The following is a 20589-nucleotide window of genomic DNA, read 5'->3' as shown; positions in this document are numbered from 1 at the left end:
AATAAATGTCTTTGTGTTTGGTCACTAGACCATCACAAGGTAGTTTTGTGGTCTGAGCCTAGGGCAGAAGTCTGGGTGAGCTAAAAGATGGAGTAAGGCAGGACTGCAGAAGCCAGGTCTTTGTTAAATTATAGAACCTCAGGATTGTTCATCTTATCTGACCATCAGATTCAATGATGAATTTTCTGTACAACAATCTGCCAAGAAGTTTTCCAACTCATGTTTGAATAACTGGTACCTCTTCCTTCATCCAGCATAAATGGTTAATAACTCCTTCTATTCATTTTAACTTCGTACGTGGACCTCAGCCTGTGTTTAATCATGGAAATACTGGTCCTCTTTTTCCTGTCGAAAGGACCAAAATGCTCCTAGAAACCTAGTTCCTCTCTTCAAAAATATTGAAACTTACACTTTGACACACATATCTGAGAGTCCTGAGTCATTTTTGTCTCATCTTAGAATTCACCTTGGCTGTGGTTAGAATATGCAGTTCAGAGGCAGCTGGTTAGCAAAATCAAAAATAAAGAGTTGCTGGAGGGAGCTGTGAATTAGACAGGAAACTGAGGAAATAAGTGGCACCTCCTCTACTCTACAATTTCTGCAAGGAATTACCTTAGGCTCTCTGGGGTGGGATGGGGGATAAGCTTTTAAGGAAATAGATAAGGGAATAGGAGCATAAGGCAAAACTTGAATTCTTCCAGAGATACTATTAGAAGTAAGGCAACGATGTGAAGGGAAGCAGGAACAGTCCCTAGAAACAGGGGTCAGAATGCTTAACAGAGGGAGGAGGCCCTAAAAAACTTTAGAGCCAGGTTGGAATCAAAATTTGCGGGGCTGGCTGGTCCTGCAAGGGTGAATGATCATAGAGACACATCTAAATTAATGTAAGGCCATGAAGTACAAGACAGAAGCATCAGAATGAGAAGATCTTTGGGGCATTCAGGGAAACTCAAGACCCAGAGGGGACTGGAAGGCAAAACCAGGAACCAGGTGAAAAGCAATCAGAGGAAAGGCATGGTGTGACCCCAGCCTGGCACTCCTAGAAGACTGTGTTCCAGCTGCTCATCTGGGATCCCTGGGCACAGGGCATTGGACACTTAGAGACAACAGTCCCTCATGCCCATTAATAGCCAGACACAGCTTTCCTGGGCTAAGTCCATCTGGGGTTGAGCAGCTGGTCAGGGCCCACTGTAACAGTCTCTCAGCGTGATTTCCACTTTGTGGACTTAAAGTTCAAGAAGTAAGAAGGAATTAAGAAAAGGGTTCAGGACTCTATAGCCAGGACAAATCGAATTTTGGGAAATTAAACTTTAATGAATTTTGTTTTTCTATTATATTGCAACCTGACAAACTACTTCTCAAATATTTATTGGTGTTAGAGAATACGAGTGAGCCTATTTTAATAACTTTCTATAGCAGTCACATTAACTGCCTTTAAATAAACTGGTCGTAGAGGTATAAACAAGTGCAGTGGAGAAAGAAGGACCAATTACCTAGGTGACTCCTCACCTCAGAGGAGATTAGAGATGGAGCAGTATGGAATGGCCACTTTTTTTTTTTTTTTTTTTCCACAGGAGGAAGATTTCAGTACTGCTGCCCTGTGAACTGGCACTCAGCATTTGAGTTTCAGTGCTGCCGCTTGTTAGCTGAGTGGAACTGAGAAAGTTGCTGAGCCTCAATTTCTCCATCAGATATTAAGGATAAAAGTGCCCAGATTCTAAACTTCTTGGGAGAATTATAAGCAGTGTATGTCACATTTCCATCATATTATCAGGAACTGAGAAAGAACTGAGGACATCACAGCTATAACTGTCGACAAGTTGTGCTGGAAGAGACATTTTGCCCATTGCTGATGAGAAAGCATAAATCCAGAGGCACCTGGGACTGAAGATTGGAGGAGGGGGCGCCTGGCTAATTTCTCAATAGCTTTGACTTGTGGAAGTCTTACTGCTGTGAGTAAAATATTTCACATTCACTTTGGAGGTATGGTGCCTTGGTTAGTTCTCAAGTGAAAAGCCTCTTTCCTTTAATCAAGAAAGTTAACATTCTCTAAAGTCATCTCCCATTCCCAGTTCTCCTCAGGTGTTCTATTGGCTGTGGCATCTTGACCTGTTGGCAGATTACATTGAGATCCAAGACAAAGTTCAATTATTTCTCCAGAGCTTTATTTAGATATGAAGCAAAGTCAGGATTTGAATAGGAGAATACCTATAGAACTTCACTAGTTTTCTCTCATTTTTGGCTTAGCTTGCTGAGTGAGGGCTGAGAGTATGGTTTCAAGGGGCAATGCATTACTTGAGGTAAGTATTTTATCCCAAACTCCTTATTTTGCCCATTTCAGAATTCTGCCCATAAGAACATATATAAAGATTGCTGGATGATTTGCCTAATTTAGACAAAGTATTTTTAAAAACCTGCTTAATAGAAACAGCTTAAATTAGAGAGCAGGAACAAACCTTTTACTTTAAGTGAATATTTTGTATTTGTCAATGTAAAGCAATTTTACATACAAATCAAGGTCCTAAATATTTTCATGTTATGCAACCACTTTTTTCTTGGATATCAGTTTCTGAATACAATCCAAAATATATAAAATGGTTAATTCACAAAGATGTTTATCATAGAGTTACTTATAATATCAGCAAGTAAAAAACATCCCATTGCTGAAAATTTGGTTACATTACAGTGAGACCTTGATGGGATATTATGTAGTCATTTAAAAGCACAGAAGCTTCAAAGCTAAGTATTACAAAATGTTACTACCGAAAAATAGGCCTTGTAAATTGAGGTACAATGTGATTATATCTATCTCACTAACACAGATATACAGAAAGATACTAGAATAAAATTTACTAAAATATTCAAAAGAGTACAAAAAAACTTGTTCATCTTCTAATTTTTTCTTTAGTTTCTTTAATTTAGTTGCTTCTTTTTATAATAAAATAAAAAACAGAAACACTGAGAAAACAAAAGGAAATAAAATCCTAGTAGTTATGAAGGAAAAAAGATCATGGAGCCAAAGCTGTACAAGTTGATAGTCAAGCTCAACAAATAGTCATAGTGGTCCTGATAGAAAGAAAGCCTATTTGTGATACTCTTAGTGAAATATACTTACCGTGAATCACATGAAATGAAAATGTGAAAAACAGCCTTCTTTAGTGACATCCTATCCTTACTTTATTGTTTTAATTCTTCATCAGGCTATAATGGGAGCTTAGAGGCGAGGAAGTTACCAGCATGGCTGACAACCAAGTTTCATCTATTGGAAGCCCTCCTCCCTTACTGGTTGCCTGACAGTTTGCTTTTCTGTCTTTGGGTGTTGGGTGGATGAGATAGGCCAGATTCTGTGATGAGGGTGGTGAGAAAGACCACTGCAGCCTTGGGCATTGGGGGCATTCCAGGAACAAACTCCCAAAGATTTAACATTTCCTGAGAACAAAGAATGGTCCTTGGGCAACAAGGTATTTCTCTGAAGCAGGATTTCCAATAAGGAGTAAGGGATACACACTAGGGTCAGAATTCACAGCACACTTTAATACCTACAGACCTACAGATCTGAACAAAGCTCCTTCTGGGAATGAAAAGAACTCATACACTGCTTCTTATTTTGAAGAAAGCAGGTGATAAAATAGTGTGCTGAGGTGGCCTGCTGGGTAGCGGGCTCTCACTCTGCTCCAACACGAAGCCTCTGAATTTCAACCTCATGGGGGTGTGACCTCAACTTTCACTTCCCTTATGGGTAACCAGAAGTTATCAAGTCAGGAACACCATTTAACTCCTCAAATGATTGCAGAAATGACAGCTCAAACGCCAAATGCAGTTGTTGGTTGAAATGGAATTTTTTCTTTTTTTCTATTATAGTTGAATCTTGTCAAATACTTTTTTGCATCTAGTGAGATGATTATATGGTTTTTAGCATGATATATCACATTGATTTTTGGATGTTGAAACATTCTTGCATCCCTGGGATAAATCCCACTTGATCATTGTATATGATCCTTTTAATATCTTGTTGCATTCAGTTTGCTAATATTCTGTTGAGGATGTTTGCATCTATGTTCATCAGAAATATTAGCCTGTAACTTTTTTTTTTTTTTAATCAGGGTTGCCTTTGTCTGGTTTTGCTATCAGGGGGTCTCCTAAAATAAATTAGGAAGCATTCCCTCCTTTTCAATTTTTTGGAAGAGTTTGAGAAGGATAGGTATTACATCTTCTTTAAATCTTTGGTAGAATTTATCTGTGGAGCCATCTGATCTTGGATTTTGTCTTTTGGGAGGTTTTTGATTATTGATTCAATCTCTTTATTTGTGATTAGTTTATTTGGATCTTTCATTTTTGTCATGATTCAGTCTTACAAAGTTGTATGATCCTAAGAATGTGTTCACTTCTTTTTAGTTGTCCAATTTGTTGGTGTATAGCTATCCATAATATTTTCTTATAAATTCTTTGTGTTTCTATGGTATTTGATATTTCTCCTCTTTCATTTCTGATTTTAATTATCAGTGTCTGTTCTCTTCTTTCCTAGCTAAAGATCTGTCTGAAGTATTGTTAATTTTGTCTATCTTTTCAAAGAATCAGCTCTTAATTTTTTTTAGAAAAAATTGAGACTTGTGTCTCAACATATGATTTATCCTTGAGAAACTTCCCTGTGCACTTGAGAAGTGTATTCTTTTCTTTTTTTGTCTTTTTGCCATTTTCTTGGGCTGCTCTCGCGGCATATGGAGGTTCCCAGGCTAGGGGTCAAATCGGAGCTGTAGCCACCAGCCTACGCCAGAGCCACAGCAACGCGGGATCCGAGCTGCGTCTGCAACCTACACCACAGCTCACAGCAACGCCGGATCCTTAACCCACTGAGCAAGGCCAGGGATAGAACCCACAACCTCATGTTCCTAGTCAGGTTCGTTAACCACTGCGCCACGCCACGACGGGAACTCCCGAGAAGTGTATTCTGCTGCATTGGATGGGATGCTCTATACACATCTATCAAATTCGTCTGGTTTAATGTTTAAGGCCACTCTTTCCCTGTTGGCTTTCTGTCTGAACGATCTATCCATTGATGTAAGTGGAATGTTAAAATCCCCTACTGCTTTTGTTTTGCTGTCAATTTCTCCCTTTAAGTCTATTAATAATACATTGAAGTCTTTATGTGGTGCTTCTCAGGCGCATATATTTTAATACTATTGTGTCTTCTTGATGAATTACTTTATCATTGTGTATGGTCCATTTTTTTCAACTGTTACTTTTTTGGCTTAAAGACTATTTTGTCTGATCTGAGTATGGATACATCCACTTTCTTTTGGATGTCATGTCCTCAGAATGTTATCTGCCATTCCTTTACTTTAAGCCTATGTTTGTCGTTAGAGCTGAGGTGAGTCTCCTGGAGGCAGCATATGGTTGGGTCTTATTTTTTAATTCACCCAGTCATCTCGTGTCTTTTGATCATTGAATTCAATCCATTTTATATTTAGGGTGATTATTACTAGATGAGGACTTAGTACTTCCATTTTATCTTTTGCTTTCTGGTGGCTCTACATCTCCATTGTTTCTTTTTCCTTGTGTTTCTATCTGCCATTTTGGTTTGGCGGTTTTCATGTTTTCCTCAGTTTCCTCTTTTTTTTTTTTCTGTTTTATGCCTCTGCTCTAGATTTAAGCTTTGTGGTTACCATGGTGTTTGTATAAAATGTCTCATAAATTAAAAAAAAAAAACTCCATTTCTCCTGATAGTATCTTATCTCCATATACCTATGTGAGTTCCATCCTTTCCTCTTCCCCTTTTGTGTTTTGTCTCCAATTGTCCCTTTTTATATTAACTTTGTTACAAATTGAAGTATAGTTGTTTTGTCTGCTTTTTTCCTTGAATCTTTATACTTTAATAAAGTGTTTAAAAACTTATTCTGATACTGAGTTGCAATTTTCTGATCTGTCCATCTACTTATCACACTACTCATGATTTTGTGTACTTTTGCCTTTTGTTTCTGGTAGAAAGGTTCCTTTCAACATTTTTTTATAAAGTGGGTCTAATGTTGATGAATTCCCTCAGCTATTGTTTCAATGGAAAAGTCTTTATTTCTCCTTTGTATCTGAATGATAACTTTGCTGAATAGAGTACTCTTGGATGATAGTTTTTATCTTTCAGTATTTTGAGAATATTATTCTACTCTCTCCAGGCCTATAGCTTCTGCTGAGAAATCTGCTAATTCTTTAACTGGGATTTCTTGTAGGTTACAATCCTTTTTTCCCCTGGCTGTCTTTAAAATTCTTTCTTTAGAATTCTTTATCTCCTCCTTTCTCTCTTTCTTCTTCTAGGATATCCGTTATCCTAATGTTGCCCTTCCTAAAAGAGTCAGATAGTTCTCATAGAATTTCTTCGTTGAGACTTGATTTTCTTTCCTCATTTATGTCCTTTCCAGATTTCTATCTTTGAGCTTGCTAATTTCCTCTTCCCTATGGTCTACTCTATTTCCAGTGCTTTCTAATGCATTCTTCATCTTGTTTATTGAGGTCTTTAGCTCCAGAATTTGTTTGGTTATTTATTAGAGTTTCAATCTCTTTGGTAAAGTATACTTTATGCTTATTAATTTTATTTTATTTTATTTTGTCTTTTTGCTATTTCTTTCGGCCGCTTCCGTGGCATATGGAGGTTCCCAGGCTAGGGGTCTAATCGGAGCTGTAGCCACCGGCCTACGTCAGAGCCACAGCAATGCAGGATCCGAGCCCCGTCTGCAACCTACACCACAGCTCACGGCAACGCCGGATCCTTAACCCACTGAGCAAGGCCAGGGACTGAACCCGCAACCTCATGGTTCCTAGTCGGATTCGTTAACCACTGCGCCACGACGGGAACTCCTAATTTTATTTTTGAGCTCATTTAACTGCCTTTCTGATTTTTCTCTTATCTCATTGAGTTTCTTGATAGTTTTTTTTTAATTGTCTATCAGGTCATAATATTCTATGATTTTAAGTTTGGTCTCTAGAGAATTGTCGTTTTCTTTTTGCAATACTGTGTTACTGTGGTTCCTCATGGTGTTTGATGAGTTGTTCGTGTGCTGATGCATTCTAAGTACAGAACACCTCTCTTCCTTAGATAAAGTTGGTTTAGTTTTGTTTTTTCACTTATCTCTAAGAATTCAATGTTAGAAATTAGAGGCATTTCTTCTGTTTTCCAATAGGTAGCGCTATCACATGAAATTTTGATTTTTCTTACCTTAGGTGCCTCTGATTGTATTTGAAAATTGGCACTTTGCATCCTTCACTTCCTCTATCCGAGGTGTTGCCCAGGGCCCTCATTATCACTGCTGTGCCTCCAGGATCACTGGTGCCTCAATGCTTCCAGTGTCACTGGGATCACTGCTGGGGGCACCAGGAAATGGGCTCTTTCATCAAGCTCAGGATCTCTCGAGTTGCAGGCTCCCCTACAACAGGGTAAGGTGGTGGGGAGCTGGGGTAGTGCAGGCACCTCTGCCATGTTTGGTGTTGTAAGGTTCACAGGCTCTGCTGCTGCAGGCAAAGGGCAAAGGGCCTGGGGTTGTGGGAGCCTCTGAGGCTGGAGGGACAGCCTGCTATCCCTGCTGCCCCTTTATCTTTGGCTGTGGTCACACTGTGGCTGGAGGCCAGAGTTGTTTGCACCTTCTCCTCTGCTGCTGCTGCTGGGTTCTCTGGGGCTCTGGGGTGGCTTCTGTGGGTGGTAATCTGAGATTGCAAGCATCATCTCTACTGTTTCTCTGGTCCTAACTTCCCTATTTGTTCAAACACACCCATTTTTAGATGTACAGATAAGTGGAATTTCCCAGCACCCTGGTGTGTTAGGCAGAGGTGCCTGTGTTGAGCTGTGGATGTCTTTCTGGTTGTAGATTGAAGGGGAGAAACAAAGAGAGTTTCTCACATCACTGTGATGCTGATGTCACTCCCTCGCTGCTTTATTTTGGTATACTATACATCTTACTTTGTTTTACTAGAATATACATAAATGATTCAGGGAATTTCTAAGAGAGGTAGACTTTCTGAGTGCTCATGTATCAGAATATACCTTTCCTTTTCTCTGCATTTCAAATGGCAGTTTGGTTGAAAGCAAAATTCTAAATTCATGATCACCTTTCAAAACAATTCAGATTTTTTCTCCAGCATTTTGATACGTCAAAGTTCAGATGCTCATTTGTTTTAAATTCTTTTATACAGTATCTTTTCTTTTCCCTCTACGAGAACTTTCAGTATGGTTGGTTTCATTTATTCAACAATTATTTATTAAGAAGGTATTATGTACAGAGCAGTATTCCCAATGCTGGAATTAAAAGAGTGAACAGAAGAGAATTTTTTTGTCCTCAAGGAGTTTGAATTATATTGGAAGGAGCAAAAAGACAAGCAAACAAACAACTCAAACATATGGTATGTCAGTGATAAATGCTGCGGAGAAAAATAAAGTAGAAAAAGAGGATGAGATGTTCTAGGTGGAAGCGGTCAAGTGCTGACATTTTAAGTATGAAGAAAAGGAATTAATGAAGTACCTTTGGTCATAGATGTGAAGAAGGTGAAGGTGCAAGTTGTACAGACATCTGGGGGAAGAACACTCTTGAAGAGGAAACTTCATGTGCAAAGGCCCTGAGGTGTGAACATGTTAGGGATGTTAGAGGGAAAACAAGGAGTTATTATGTTTAGTTGGAATATACCAATAAAAGGAAAAGTTATAGGAGATAAGATCAAGGCAAGAGTGTATGGGGGGGAGGGCTTAAATTCTGTAGGACATATTAGACCATTTTCCACATTCTGGCTTGACTCTGAGTAAAATGAGAAACCATTAGAGGGTTGTGATATGAGGAATGACATCTTCTGACTTATATTTTGAAAGGTCACTCTGGTTGCAGACTGGGAATACACTATAGAGGAGGCAAGAATAAAAGAAGGGAGAATTAATGAATTTACCATAACATTCCCAGAGAAACATGGTGTGGTTTGAAGAAGAGTAGTAATAATATATGTGGTGAAGAGAAGCCACACTTTAGATTGAATTTATTTCTTTGTAATTTTTAACTTAGAAAAATTTTATACTTATGAAAATATTATATGAATAGTATAAAGTATGCTTATAAAAATAGTATATGAATGGTTTAAAGACCCCGATATATCCTTAACTCAGATTCCCCAGTTGTAATATTTACCACATTTGCATTTCACTTTTTATATCAACACATTATAATTTTTGATCCATCTGGGAACAAGTTGAAAACATGATGCTTTTATTTCTATGACATGCAGTATATATTTCCTAAGAACAGTACATTCTCTTTATATAACCACATACAATGATCAAAGTCAGGAGAATAACACTGATGCAATTCTGTTACTTAATCCATAGACTCTGTTCAGATGTTGTCTGTCATCTCAGGAATGTCCTTTATAGAAGGAAATCTGGTCCAGGGATCCTATGTTGATTATGTTGAAGAAGAGAGGGTAGAAATTGCTTAAGGAGTAGAGGTTAACTTGGGGAGATAAAGATGAATCAAGTATGACTCTAAGGTTTTTCACTCAAGCAACTAGAAAGCAGAGTTACTATTCCCTGAGACTGGAAGGACTTGGAAAGTAACATGTTGACATCCATGTCTGGGAGGCGGGGAAGAAAGGTGCAGGAATTCAGCTTTGGATGTACCACACTGGAGATGTTTATTGGCGATGACATCCAGTGCATATGCAAGTTTGTTCTTTGTGATTTGAAATTCCACTCCGATGTGCCCAAATGTTAGTCTTTTCTATTAACTCAGCTCAGCTGCGGGTGTGATCCTTTAACATAAAGGTGTCACCTTTTTATGTGTAGGAAATGGTCTTTGATTATTTGAGTATTCCATTCCTTTTTGCTCTCTCCAGATGATGTTGGAACTTCTTGATTTGCCCTGGGTGTTTGGTAGCATTTCTTTTCAATATTTTCTCTTGATGTATTTTGTTCTTGTTCCACTCATGAAAATCTTTCTGAACATTCTTACAAGCTCACTAATTTGTTAGTTTGGTGCATTTCTATTCAATAACAACTGTAGTTGAATTTATTTCATATAATTTATTCTCTTTGAGGGTATTAATTGCATTTAAAGTTACTTTACCCTCTTTGTCCTTTTAGCAAACTAGATAGTCTGTTTCGATTGCCTGAGGAGTTTGACATCTTTTTAATGTAGCATTTGCTTTCTTTAAATGCTCAGTGATTATTCCCATCTTTTACCTGTTGGTTTGCTCTGTAGACGTCATCACTTGCTAACTGATGTACCTGAAGCACACAATGTCTTCTCCAACCCCACACTCTTCCATTTTTGTGTAGTTTAGAGGTGACTTCTCCCAGGTGGTATCAGCTTGCACCAATCCTTGTAATATTTAACCTTGATCAGCATAGTAGCCTGTTAATATCACTCTTTTTGTCCTGCCCTCCTCCAATCCTTTCTCCATTCTGCTGCCAAAGCTAAGCTTTTATAATTGAAACACTAAAATGTCATTTGATATTTAAATTTTTGCATTTCTAATAATTTTCAGAATAAAATGGGAACTCTTCAGCATGGCAACATGTTGTATATTTGTCAAGGTTCATTTACACATATTCATCTCTTTTCTACTCATTTACCTCATGTTCCTGGTATGTCTAACTACTGGTAATCCATGCCTTTTCTCAGACTCTTGTCTTTACCTGGGGTTCTCTAACTCTTCCTCTCTGCATCTGGAACTTCAATGCATCTTCCAAGATACAGCACCTGTTACATATCTGTGCCCAAGTATAACTCTATCGCTATGATATTGTGATGCTTTCACTCCCCACTAGATTAAATTGAATGACTCCCCTTTCTGAATTCTTGTGGCATTTTCAATGTACCTGGAGGTGTTGTTGTAAATAATCTATGTACTTGTCTCTCCCCTGACAGATAAAAGGAGATTGAAATGTAGGGAAGGATATGTTTTATTCATCTCAGAATATTTACTACCTATGACATGAAAAATACTTAAAATGATATGATTTGTTTATTAAATGAAGTGAGAGATCCCAAAGTAGATTATAGATACTCCTCTAGAAAAAGGAGGGGTCCTGGGGCCTGAAGTCTACACACTCATGAGGATGTGGATTGCTTAATGCCATTTTTTTTTTTGTAAGACTACAATTTTTTTCAGGACTCTTACTTTGTAGGCTGGGCTCTGATGTTGGTTCTAGCATAGATTTCTTATAAAACAGCCACAGGAGCTAATTCCATGTCTTACTTCTACTATTGAGGTAGTCCTCAGGCCGTGGGCAATGGGTAGGGCTGTAGGCAGAGTATTGGGAAGGGAACTTATAAGACTCAAGGAAAAAGCCCCTGTCAAGCCTTGGGCAAAGCCGAGGAGCAATCCTGTGTGTAGGATGAGGTCAGAGATCAGAGAAGAACAAGGAAGAAACAGTTCAAGCAGGATGGGGGGGTGGGGGAGCATCCTGGAGCTCCAATGACAGACGTTGAATTATAAAAGCCAGTCAGACATATTTAGTATGTTATGCTGAGAGAAGGCTCTGATGTATGAGGCAATGGGAGGCCAGGGGGAGTTTTTAAGGAAAACAAAATCATTTATGGTATAATTTGGATTTCATTTTTCTGTGTCTAGCTGTACCTTGGGATCTATAGAGAGAAGAAATGATGTGTAGTACGAAAAAGAACTTCCCAGGAATGACAAGAAGATATGCAAATCTGGGGCATAAGCTGAGGGCAGGGTGGGGAAAGAGGGGTCATGACAAAAATGATGCTTTGAAATATAAGTTGGGTTTAGACTGCATGGTAGTTATCAGACTTCATTCTTTTCACTAAAAGGAACCAAAGAAGGCTTTAAGCAGGAGGACGAGAGAGGGCAAAGGAAAACTGGAGTTTGAGGCCAGGCTTCTTGCTGTTCTTCAGGAGTCAATCACAGAGATAAGAGATCACTGCCCAAGGCAAGGTGGTTCCCAGAAAGCTAAGGCGGCAGCAGCCCTGCTCCCTTAGGAGAGTGTCCTCTGGGCCCACAGTTTATCCCAGGTCCTGACATCACTTACTGGATTAGACTCAAATGTGGCCCTTTCAGAGATACCGTTGACAAGGGCAAGGTAATTTTTCACCATTATTTCACCCATTCAGTTAACAACTCATGCCTACTACACCCCCTCAAAAAAAATCGATTTAGTTCTAAAAGAAATTCAGTATTAAAAACAGGTACAGAAATGACTAAAATAAATAATTTAAATGGAAATTAATAAAGCAAAGAAAGAAGAAATGCAACACTTAGGTAAAGCATTTTGAGGATGCAGCTAAGAATGTATAAGGGGACCAGGGAGGCTGGCAAAGGAAAAGAAATTTGAGTTTCCAGCTCAGGAATGTGCAGGAGTAAATGAATAGGGTGGCGTATTTGGGGAAGAGGAAACACAATGAAGATATAGGGATGCCATACCTAAATAATATCAGCAAATAAATGCTGCAAGTATTGTTTTAAAAAAACTCCCTGGCTCTTTGTATACAAAATGGATCATCTCCATGGAAAAAGAAACTATATCCTTTACTTTCTTTTGGGTTTTATGAGAGCAGCTGCACTCTTTTGCAAACAGTTCATATTATAGTAGACAATTAACTGGGTAAATAAATACATTTATATGGTTTTCAGGTATAAAGACTTTGATGCCAGGAAATACTAGTCAGCTCAAGGCCTGCAAGTGATGACAGCATGGCTAGCTGGGATCCTCAGAACCTGCCTTCCTCTTCTTCCCTCTTCTCCTCCTCATCCTTCCCTTTATTCTTTTCTTTTTTCCTTTTCCTTCTCTGTCTTTCCCTTCCCTCATTTTTCTTGATTTCTCTTTCTTTCACAAACTCATTCAATCAATACAGATATACTACCCACCTCCCATGAACTAAATGTTGAACTAGTGTTCACATTTTTTTTTCCTACAAAAAATGGGTGTGAGGCGGAGTCTTTAAATAATAATAATAACTAGTGTGTCTCGAACATTCGATCTGGGTGCTTTCTGAGTTTCATGTGTTTTCCTCTTCAAAATGTCTTTGTCCCAAACCAAGGGCAAATTTCAAAACCTGAGCCTGAATTTTAAAAAAATCCAAACATATAGATAACATCTAAACTAGACATCCAGGGAAAGTAACAGAGCATCGAGTTTCATTGGTGACTCTTATCTGCCAGTGTTTACTGAACCCCATTTGGCAAGTTCTATATATAACACATGTCAAAGCCCCAGCTGAGCTCATCCTGTGTACCATGACTGGCACGTGGGTACTGGCTCAAATGTTCCAGGTCCCCAGGTCCTGCCTGTGGGGTTTCTCCCCCCGGCCCATCTGTCACAATTCCCACTGCTTCTCTCAGGCACCCTCTCGGTTTTCCCATTGTAGGGACTGTTCTTCTTAGCAAGCTATTACTCCGCAGTGAGGCATGGGAAGCACTTCTGAACAGTATTTACTATTTTTATTTGTGTTCAATTAGCAAATGAAGATATTTCTTTCCAAGATTTTTAAGCTCTGAACTTTCATTTTGTGCAAAAACTTGAGATATCCCCAATTCTATTAGGGTATCCAACTCTAATACGTAAAGCAATAGATTAGGAAATATTTAGCAGTCTAAGTTCTAACAAATCTATTTACTTTGGTTGAACGGATGTTGCTCTTAATTGTCACTGAGAGATTTGACAGTAAGGAAAATATGACATTGCCCGTATCTCAAATGAGAATTGTCTGCAGATTTCAGTGTTTCAACTTCAATTTGGAGAATACAGTTCTTCAATGTAATATTGATAAAATAATGCTGTCTATCCCTGTGCCCATCTCTTCTCAAGTATCAGGCTGCTGTGAACATGTGGGAATGCCCTTCTACCTACACAGGTGGGGAAGTGACTGACAGTGTGGTATAGGATATGCACAGTCATGGCTACAACCAAGTCATGCATATGGGAGAATTTAAGCGTTTCTCTGAGAAAGAATGAAGGAGAGGAGAAATAAAATTTTTATGCCAATTAATTAAAAATTTCTTTTAACCCCTGGAATCATATCCCATATGCAGAGTAATACTTCTTGGACATACATTTTTTTTTTCCATTTTTTTGGCCCTGGGAAGAAATTAGGCCCAAATCCCTATCTGATCTCCCTTAATACCTATGACTCTCTCCTTACTACCTATGACTCTCAAAAGCCTTTACTTCTTCATTGTCTTCCTCCTCTAGGCTCCATTCTAGCGCTTGTTTTCAAAAGCCGATGAGTCATCTTGATAGAGGGGGATAACCACACGGAATGCAGCAGTCTTCATGAGAACAAAAAAGAGAAAGTGCCATGTAGTAGGAGGCAAAGAGAAAGAGTGTGTTTGTTTTTAAAAAGGAACGCACTCTAGGAGGAAACAAACTTTTAACCTGTTTTTTCATTGTGTTACATAGCCCAGAGTGGGAGCTGGGTTCCTCGGAAGTGATATGAGAGAGTGCCCCCTGGAGGCAGATTGAGAGAGTGCACGGCACAGTTCAGCAGAAAGATAAGGCAGAATAAAGAAGCTGTGATCTAAGCCAGACCATCTGGGAGTCTTACGCAATATCCCTGAGGAACATGTATGCAAAAACCCTTTTTGCCTTTTCTAGGGCCACTCCGTGGCATACGGAGGTTCCCAGGCTAGGGGTCTAATTGGAGCTGTAGCTGCTGGCCTACACCAGAGCCACAGCAACACCAAATCTGAGCTGCGCCTGTGACCTACACCACAGCTCACAGCAACGCCGGATCCTTAACCGACTGAGCAAGGCCAGGGAAAGAACCCGCAACCTCATGGTTCCTAGTCAGATTTGTTAACCACTGAGCCACGACGGGAACTCCTACAAAATATTAACGAGAAAAATTCAACAGCACATTAAAATAATCACACATATCGACCAAGTGAAATTTATCCCTGGTTGTAAGAATGGTTCAATATACATAAACCAATCAATGTGACTCACCTCATCAGCAGAATAAAGGATAGAAATCATAAGAGCACCTCAATGGATATAGAAAAAGCATTTGATAAAATTCAACACCCTTTCATAATTAAAAAAAAAACTCTCAAAAATTATGTGTTGAAAGAACTTACCTCAACACAATTAATGCCATATATGAAAAATCCATAGCTAACATCAGATTCAATTGTGAAAAACTGAAATCTTTTCCTCTAAGATCTGGAACAAGGCAATAGCACTCTTGCTATTTCTATTCAGCATGATCTGAAATTAAAAAGAAATTAAAAGAGCAATTTAAAAGAAATAAAAAGAGCAAGAAAAAGAAATAGAAAGTATCCAAAAGTGCCCTGATGGTGCAGCAGGTTAAGGATCCAGTCTTGTCACTGCTGGGGCTCAGATCACTATGGCATGTGTTGGATCCCTGGCCCTGGGACTTAGGTATGTTGTGGGTGTGGCCAAAAAAAAAAGATGACAGTTCTGAAAACATTTAAATTTAAAATTTATACAATTGGAGTTCCCGTCATGGCTCAGTGGTTAGCAAATCCGACTAGGAACCATGAGGTTGTGGGTTCGATCCCTGGCCTCGCTCAGTGGGTTAGGGATCCAGCATTGCCGTGAGCTGTGGTGTAGGTTGCGGATGTGGCTCGGATCCCTCGTTGCTGTGGCTCTGGTGTCAGCTGGTGGCTACATCTCCGATTAGACCCCTGGCCTGGAAACCTCTATATGCCACAGGAACAGCCTTAGAAAAGGCAAAATTGACGAAAAATAATAATAATAATAAATAAAATAAAATTTATACAATTGGATGATTGTCATGGGGGTGAGCAAACAGAAATAAAAAACATCCAAATAAGGGAAGAAAGAAGTAAAATTATGTCTCTTTGCAGATGTGATATTATAAGTATGAAACCTTAAAGACAAAAAAAACCCAAAAAACCTGTTAGAACTAACCAATGAATTAATTTAAATATGTAGGACAGAAAATCAACATACAAAAATCAGTTGCATTTCTGTAAGCTAACAATAAGCTATCTGAAACAGAAATTAAGGAAACAATCCCATTAACAATGGCATAAAAAAAGAGGAATAAACTTAAGTAAGACTTTACTTCGAAAACTATAAACCACTGATGAAAGAAATTAAAGCAGATAGAAATAAGTGGAAATACTCTGTAATATTCATGGATTAATATTATTAAAATTATTACCTAAAGTAATCCATACTACCATAAGTGATATGCAGATTTAATACAACCTCTATCAAAATCACAATGTAATTTTTTTTATAGACATAGAAAAAAATTTTCTAAAATTCATATGGAACAATGAAGACTCTGACTAGCCAAAGTAATTTTGAGCAAAAATAACAAAACTATCGGCATTACATTTTCTGATTTCACAATATATTACAAAGCTATATAAAAACTACACAAAGCTGTAATAAAAACATATTACAAAGTAATTAAAATAGTATGGTACTGGCAAATAAACAGATTCATAGACAAATAGAACAGGGTAGAGAATCCAGAAATAAACCCATGTGTATATGGTCAATTGATCTTTGACAAGAATACAAAGGGGAAAGTATAGTCTCTTTAATAAATGGTCTTGGGAAAACTGGATGCAGAAAAATGAAACTGGTGCATCATCTTACACTACACACAAAAGTTAACTCAAAATGAATTAAAGATTTAATGGTAAGACATGAAACCACAAAAACTCCTAGAAGAAAACACAGGGGAAAAGACTTTTGACACTGGCCTTGAAATGATTTCTTGGATGTGACATTGAAAGCATAGGCAAAAAAGAGAAAAATAGCTAAGTGAGATTATATTGCACTAAAAAGTTTCTGTACAGCAAAGGAAACTATCCACAAAATGAAAGGGCAACCTGTGGAACTATGGGAGAAAATATTTGCAAAGCATGTATCTGATAAAGGGGTAAAATCAAAAATATATTAGGAACCCCTATAATTCAAAAGCAGAAAACCCCAAATAACCTCATTCAAAATGGGCAAAAGAGGAGTTCCCTCTGTGGTACAGTTGGTTAAGGATCTGGTGTTGCTACAGCTATAGTATAGGCTGCAGCTCCGGCTCAGAGTTGATCCCTGGCCTGTATGTCATGGGTGCAGCTGAAAAAGAAAAAAAAAAAAAGGACAAAAGAACTGAATAGACATTTCTTTAAAGAAAACATACAAATGGCCAACATGTACATGAAAAGGTGCTTAACATCTCACCAATCATGAGAGAAATGCAAACCAAAACAATGAGATATAACCTCATAGCTATTAGAATGGCTATTATTAAAACAACCTAAAGGAGTTCCCTTTTGGTGCAGTGGGTTAAAGATCTGGCATTGTCACTGTAGGGCCTCAGGTTGCTGCTGCTATGGTGCTGTTCAATCCCTGGCCTGGGAGCTTCCATATGCCACAGACACAGCCAAAGGAAAAAAAACCCTAAAATATAACAAGTGTTGGTACAGATGTGGAGAAAAAGGAACCGTTGTACACTCTTGGCCGGAATGCAAATTGTTGTAGCCACTATGCAAAACAGTATGGAAGTTGCTCGAAAAATTAAAATAGGATTACCATATGATCCAGCAATCCCTTCCTGGGTATATATTCAAGGAACACAATCAGGATATCAGAGAGTTATTTCCAATCCCATGTTCATTGCAGCCTCAGCTTTATTCACAATAGTCAAGACATGGAAGCAAACTAAATGTCTATTACTGGATGAATGGGAAAACAAAGTGCGGTATATATAAACAACGGAATATTATTCAACCTGAAAAAGGACATCTAGCTCTTTGTGATAACATGGGTGTACCTGGAGAACATTATGCTCAAGTGAAATAAGCCAGACACAGAAGGATAACTACCACATAATACCACTTATTTGAGGAATCTAAAATAAAATAGTAGCAGAGAGCAGAATGGTATATGCCAGGATCCGGGGGTGGTGGTAGGGGGCAAGGAAGTATTAGTCAAAGGGTACAAAATTTCAGTTATATATGATAAGTCCTAGAAATCTGTAGAGTACAGAGGTTAGAGTTAACAATACTGTATTGTGTTCTTAAAATTTTGTTGAGGATAAATCTTATATTAAGTTTTTATACCAAAAAAATACTAATGATAATAAGAAGGTGGGAGGAAATTTTTGAAGGTGACGGATATGTTTATGGCATGGATTGTAATGATAACTTCACAGGTGTATAATGATATTTAAACTCATCAGGTTTTATACATAAATATACACAGCTTTTTGTATGTCAATAATGCTTCCAAGAAGTGGGCTTTATAAAAAGCAATGGATAAGGAAACTAAGTGGATAAATATAAACAGCTATTGATTATTAACAGTATAATACAATGGTTATAATGTTATGTGAGGTTTAAAATGTATGTAGGATTAAAATTCATGAAAATTATAAAAATAGATGGAGAGAGTAAACGGAATTAAAATATTCTGAATTTGTGTCAACATGAGGGGAGTGGCTGGAGCAATAATTTGTATTAGGCTATAATACGTAAAAGATGCATACTATAATCTCTAGGATTACCAGTACAAAAAGAGTAGAAGAATTTATAACTAAGAAGTTAATAGAGAAGGAAATGAAAATATATTTGAATAATCCAAAGGAAAACAGAGAAATAGAGACAGAGAAATAACATGGATGACTGAGTCAAACAGAAAATAAAATTATGATGATATACTAAAGACAACTTCAATCATAAGTTACATCAAATGTAAATAAACAGTTCAAATAAAAGACAAGTGTTGTTAGAATGAATTAAAGAACCCAATCCCAATAATATGGGTTTTACAAAAGACACATTTCAAATGTTAGAACATGGACAGCGGGGACTCTACCCAATATGTGATAACCCATATGGGGAAAGAATCTGAAAAAGAATGCATATGGGTATGTGTATAATGGAGTCACTTTTTTCTTTCCTTTTTTAGGGCTGCACCTGTGGCATACGGAGGTTCCCAGGCTAGGGGTCAAATCGGAGCTGCAGCTGCCGGCCTTTGCCACAGCCACAGAAATGCCAGATCCAAGTCATGTCTGCAACCTATACCATAGCTCGCAGCAACGCCAGATCCTTAATCCACAGGGCAAGGCCAGGGATTGAACCCACATCCTCATGAACACTAGTTGGGTTTGTTGAGCCACGACAGGAATTCCCTAAGTCACTTTGCTGTGTGCAGAAATTATCACAATGTTGTAAATTAACTATACATTAAAACTTTTAAAAAACGAAAAGTTAGAATAATAAAGGTTGCAAGTAAAAGGATGGAAAAAATGTAAAGTGCAAACATTAAACAAAAGAAGGCTTGGTGTATCAGAAAAAGTAGATCTTAAGGAAGAATCAAATATAGAAATAAAGAGGATACTTTAAAGTTGACCAACTGAAAAGAATACTGCACAATATATAACAAGAGTGGAAGACCATAACAAACTACTCTCAACTGCTTGCTTCTAGAACAGGGGAGAAATAAAGCCACCAGAAAAGAGAATGCATATAAAATATGTGAAATAAAATTAAATGTAATCTCAGTTGATTCTATAGAATACTAGAAGTAATAAATCAATGCACACAGACATTTTTAGAAAATGGGAATGAGAGAACATTTCTAAGTTTATTTAACAAGGCCAGCAAAACCTTGTTATACCTGACTAGGGCATTGAGAAGAAAATTATAGACCAATCTTTCTCATAAGAGAAGCAAAATTTTGTACAAAATGCTACTGTTTCAAATAGAGTGATATATTAATGAGGTTTATACAATATATCAAAAGCAGTTTTATTTCAGCTATGCAAGTCTGGAGCATTCAAATCAATCACTGTATTTCATTACAATCATATGATTATCTCAATCATTATAAAAAACATATGAAATACCTCTATATGGAAAGCCACAACACATTACAACACATTATTGAGCCAAAGAAGATTACAGAAAATGAAGGGGAAAGAAAAGGCAATGGATGGCTGGAGGAACTCAAGGTGGGCATTAAGAGTTACTTACAGCAGAATTGATGCAACATGATAAATCAACTGTATTTTAATAAAAAAAATTTTTTAAAGAAAAAGAAAATGGAGGGAAGAAGTTCCCTGTTTTGCAGTGGGTTAAAGATCCAGCATTGCCACCAACTGCATGCAGTTTGGATTTGATCCCTGGCCTGGGAATTTCCACATGCTGTGGACTGAGGGGGAGAGGGGGGAGAAAGAGAGAGAAAGAAGAAGAAAGGAGGGAAGGAGGAAGGAAGGGAAAGAAAGAGGGAGGGAGGGAGGAAGGAAAGAAGGAAGGAGAGCGAGGGAAAGAAAGGAAGGAAGAGAGAAAGAAAAAAAGGAAGAAAGAAAGAAAAAGAAAGAGAAAGAAAAAAGAGAAAATGGAAGAATATATTATGTTCAGTGATTAGAAGACTCGATGTTGAAAATCTATTAATATCTATCAAAAGCTATTGGTATCTACAATTTCAAGGCATATCCATTAAAGACCCTAGAAGTTTTTATAAGCAGATTTTAGAACTTAATGGACATACAGAAGGTCAAGTACAGCTCAGGTGACCTTAAGAAAAAGAAAGCTAGAAAAGCTGCACTACTTATGTGAAAACTTACTATACTGCAGTTGTGATTTAGACACTGTGGTATTTGTCCA

The 20589-nt window shown here is 37.8% G+C and overlaps 1 protein-coding gene and 1 long non-coding RNA gene across 2 annotated transcripts in view; one reads left to right on the top strand and one right to left on the bottom strand.

Moving 5' to 3' along the window:
• Positions 1-20589, top strand: part of GPR141 (G protein-coupled receptor 141) — a 52390-nt gene that overhangs the window by 22869 nt on the left and 8932 nt on the right. Inside the window, exon 2 of the mRNA XM_005673242.4 lies at positions 1575-1952. The gene's annotated coding sequence lies outside the window, so the exon portion shown is untranslated. The remainder of the gene's footprint in view (positions 1-1574; positions 1953-20589) is intronic.
• LOC146395014 (uncharacterized) lies at positions 9214-15190 on the bottom strand. Its single transcript, XR_014834251.1, has 2 exons — positions 15061-15190; positions 9214-14253 (listed from the first exon to the last, which is right to left on the bottom strand). It is a non-coding gene; the product is annotated as an uncharacterized LOC146395014 (long non-coding RNA).

This window comes from Sus scrofa, chromosome 18, assembly GCF_054392235.1.
Source record: "Sus scrofa isolate SSC_HxYL_T2T_F1_AM1 chromosome 18, Sscrofa_HxYL_maternal_Yorkshire_Landrace_v2.0, whole genome shotgun sequence".
Taxonomy (NCBI): domain Eukaryota; kingdom Metazoa; phylum Chordata; class Mammalia; order Artiodactyla; family Suidae; genus Sus; species Sus scrofa.
This window is presented reverse-complemented; position numbering and strand designations above follow the sequence as displayed.